General features: G+C 38.1%; 1 pseudogene; it reads right to left on the bottom strand.

Annotated features, from left to right (window-relative positions):
- Positions 1-379: 379 nt before the first annotated feature.
- Positions 380-1,394, bottom strand: LOC102489179 (40S ribosomal protein S6-like; annotated as a pseudogene).
- Between the last annotated feature and the right edge of the window lie 2,937 nt (positions 1,395-4,331).

Raw genomic sequence — 4,331 nt, 5'->3', positions numbered from 1 at the left:
GATCTTGGGCACATGTGCACGCGCACACACACACACCTGGAGTCAGTATAAGCCACCGAGTCCGGGACTTGAACCACGCTCGGCTACATGGGAGTTCAGCAACATAGCCATTACACTAACTGCTAGTCCCATGACTACACTTTTGACTTATATTATTTATGGAATATGAGCCCTGTCTCACTTAAATAATAAAGCCAATTTTTATTAACTAACCAGTCAATCACAATTATTTTTAATTATTTAAAAAAATCTGACACTATTTTTCTAATTCAAGTAAATGTATTAATATTATTTAGAAAAATATAAAGACCTTAGCTATGTAAGTAATGGACTCCATCCTTTTTTTTGAGATTTGATCTTATTTGTTTGTTTCTCTTATAAAAATCTTATTTTTGACTGGATTCAGACTTAGAAGTAGAAGCTCTCAGAGAGCACAGCCTGCGTCTCTTGGCAATCTATTCTTGGCTGTTTTTTTAGCCTCCTTCATTCTCTTGGCCAAAAGTTTAGCATATTCTGCTGCCTCTTCCTTATTTTTCTTAGAACGTTGTTTCTTGAGAGTAATACACTGGCGTTTGTGTTGCAGGACACAAGACACTGAATCTTAGGTGCTTTGGTCCTAGGTTTCTTACCGTTTTTATTCAAGGTTTTTCTTACAACGTATTGGCAGATATCATCTTCTTTAGAGAGATTGAAAAGTTCTCGGTTCTGCTTGCTCTCTTAGGCCCCAGGCGACGAGCACCACAGTATCAGTCAGTCCTGGAACATCCTTCTCTCCTTTTTTAACAATAACCAAATTGAGAACGCTCAGACTGCTATCCACAATGCAACCCCGAACAGATTTGTGCTGTCTTTCTCCAGTTCTCCTTGATCTGTAACAGATGTCCCTTACTCGGTAATGGGAAGACACAGCCAGCCATGGGTCAAGACACCCTGCCTCATGGAGAAAACTTGTTTGTCATTTCCACCACTGATTCGGGCTATATAATCCTTCCATTCTTCACCCAGAGCGTCAGCAGCAACTTCCGTGTCCATACACATCTCATAAAAAGTACAGTTAGGGAACCAGCAGTTAGCGTAATGGCTATGTCGATGGACTCCCATGTAGTCGACTGTGGTTTGCGTCCCGGACCCGGTGGCTTAAAACTCACGCCGGGCGCGTGTGCATGCGTGCCCAAGATCCCGAGAGGAGAATGGAGAAGGGATTGCGGCGTGACCATTCCCCCTGGGGAGTGATTTCTCGCTTTCTGTCTCTATGTCTCTCTCTGTCTGTCTGGCAAGCGCATGTGCCCTATAGCAAAAACCTCTTCAAAAAATAAATAAATAAATAAATAAGTACAAAGTTTGCATTCTTCGTCCACTTCAATGAGTTTCTGGCAGGAGATACTCAGCTTCATCTTGAAGCAGCTGACCTCCTCCAAGTCACCATGAAAGAGCTGGAATCCACCTTTGATAGAGATTAATTATATTAGCTTAATGAAAACTAAAATCAGAGGTTTCTAACATAACCACTCTTCAAAACAAGTTTAAAATATAAGATAGCAATACATTTGTTATCATTTAATATGTACTACTAAAATGTAATACAGTCATATACCACATGATGTTTTGGTTAATGATAAACCACATAAATCACGGGGATCCCATAAAATTATAACAGAACTGAAAAGTTCCTATCGCCTGGTGTCAGTGCAGCCATTATATGTCAGAGTACACATGAATCGTGTGTTTGTAGTGATGCAAGTGTAAACAAGCCAACTGTGCTGCCAGTTATAGGCAAGAATATCACATAAATTATAGTACAGTACACTATACTCGATAATGATAATAACTGACTAAGTTATTACTGGTTTACTATACTTTTATCATTATGGTAGACTGTGCTTCACCTACTTATATCAAAAGTTTACTGCAAAACATTATGTTATGATGGCAATAACCTCGGACACCTTGTGTTTACCACATCTCTTCATTGTATCATTTTCCCAAAAATATTTTTTTTCTATTTATTTTTGGACTTTCCAGTGGGAGAAGAGGTGAAGGTAGAAGATAGTAATATTGACGATCTTTACCTTGTGTAGGTCTAAGAAAATGTGTATATCTCTGTTTTGGTTTTGAATCAAAAAAGTGTTTAAAAAATTAAAAATATAAAAATTTATAAAATAAAAAATGTTAAAAAATAATTTTTTGCCCAAAAATTAGGTTTGTTTTTCATTTAAGCTAAGCGTTAATATAAGAGTCAAAAGTTAAAATAAAACTTTGTAAAGTAAAAAGGCTACAGTAAGTTAAGGCTAATTTACTATTGAAGAAAGAAAAACATATTTTAATAAATTCATCATAGCCTAAGTGTACAATGCTTATAAAGTTTATAGCAGTGTTCTATAATATTCGAGCCTTCATATTCACTCACCACTGACTCACCCAGAGCAATCTACAGTCCTGCAAACTATATTTATCTAACTTCAAAAAGGAAAACAAATTGAATTATTAAAAGTGACATTTAAATATTTAACAACCAGTACAGCATGGTCATCTACCTCTTAGAACAGACTATTACTAATCAGAATGGACAAAGGTCATCAACCAATGTGTTTGAGTACACAGGCCTATCTTATCTGCCTACCTGAGTAGCACTAAAAATTACTGCTATCAGCTCTAACTAGTGGTTCTAGATCTGTGTTCTCTGAACAAGCAACTTTAGCATCATTTGGGACCTAGCTAAAAATGAAACTTCACAGGCCCCAAATCAAATCAAGTGATTTAGAAAAGACTGAGAGTGGTACCCAACAATCATGACTTATTAAGACTCTGTTAATTACAACATATGCTCATGTTAGAAAATCACGGGCTTCGCAGGAACCAGCAGTTAGCGTAATGGCTATGTCGCTGGATTCCCATGTAGTCGACCGCGGTTCGTGTCCCGGACCTGCTGGCTTAAAACTCACGCCGGGCGCGTGTGCGTGCGTGCCCAAGATCCCGAGAGGAGAATGGAGGAGAAGGGATTGCGGCGTGACCATCCCCCCTGGGGGGTGATTTCTCTCTTTCTGTCTCTATGTCTCTCTCTGTCTGTCTGGCGAACGCACGTGCCCTACAAAAAAAAAAAAAGAAAGAAAATCACAGGCTTCGGACCAGCAGTTAGCGTAATGGCTATGTCGCTGGAATCCCATGTAGTCGACCGCGGTTCGCGTCCAGGACCTAGCAGCTTAAACTCACGCTGGGCAAGTGTGCATGCGTGCCCAAGATCCCGAGAGAAGAACAGAGGAGGTGGCCATCCCACCTGGGGGATGATTTCTCGCTTTCTGTCTCTATATCTCTCTCTGTCTGGTGAGCACATGTGCCCTATAGCAAAACTCTCTAAAAAAAAAAACCTCTCCAAAAAAAAAGAAAAGAAAAGAAAATCATGGGCTTCTACAAATCATCATCTGTAACCTGATACATATTATCACCAAATATTAATAAATACTTGACTTAGGTACTTATTAACACCAGGTACTATAACTATAGAATTAATGTCCGTTAGGAAGAAATAAATGGAGGGAATAGAAGAATAGGATCATTGTATAGGAATTCAACGATGATTTGACCACATCTATGCTCTCCTTTTTATCTTTAGCAAACTGAGAAATATAGAAGAGTTACAGAGAGAGTCAAATGGTATACAAACTAAAGGGGGGAATTCATACATTATACCTAATCATATTATACACATTTGTAGTGCAAACAATCACAGTGACTTAGTTTTTCTCCTGTGGTGATTCTCATAAACTGGTGGTTAAGGTATCAAACACTCACATGGTTGAATGTGGTTCATGTTTCAACCTGGCAGTATAAAACTCACAGTGGGCAAGTGCATGCCCAAAATCCCAAGAAGAGAGTAGAGAAGGGACTGTGGTTTGGCTATGCCCCCTGGGAGGTGATCTCTCACTTTTCCTTCACCGTCTCTCTGATGAACACACACATCCTATGGCAAACAAACAAACAAAAACTCTTAAAAAAAAAAAAAAAGAATCATTGTTTTATAATTATTTGTTTTGTTATAGAGAAAAACAACATTGATAGTTTTATAATTATCTAGTATTGTACATATATATTGTACATATATGTAAATAACTAATATTTTACTAATCTATAATTCTCGTAGTGACTTATGTCACTTTCCATTGAACTCCCAGGAGGAAGTTACTTGTGATAATGCTTCTGGGGTGGAATTTTAGAAGTTCAAATTTGCACTTCATTGACACTTTCCCTGTGGAGATAGGAGGATCACAGTTGTTTCCTTTAAAAGAAATGTACGTTAAAGAAAAAAGGCAAACTTTAAAGCTTTCAGGACATCA

This window comes from Tupaia chinensis, unplaced genomic scaffold, assembly GCF_000334495.1.
Source record: "Tupaia chinensis unplaced genomic scaffold, TupChi_1.0 Scaffold138757_1, whole genome shotgun sequence".
Classification (NCBI taxonomy): Eukaryota; Metazoa; Chordata; class Mammalia; order Scandentia; family Tupaiidae; genus Tupaia; species Tupaia belangeri.
The sequence above is the reverse complement of the archived record's forward strand: the minus strand, read 5'-3'. Positions and strand labels throughout refer to the sequence as shown.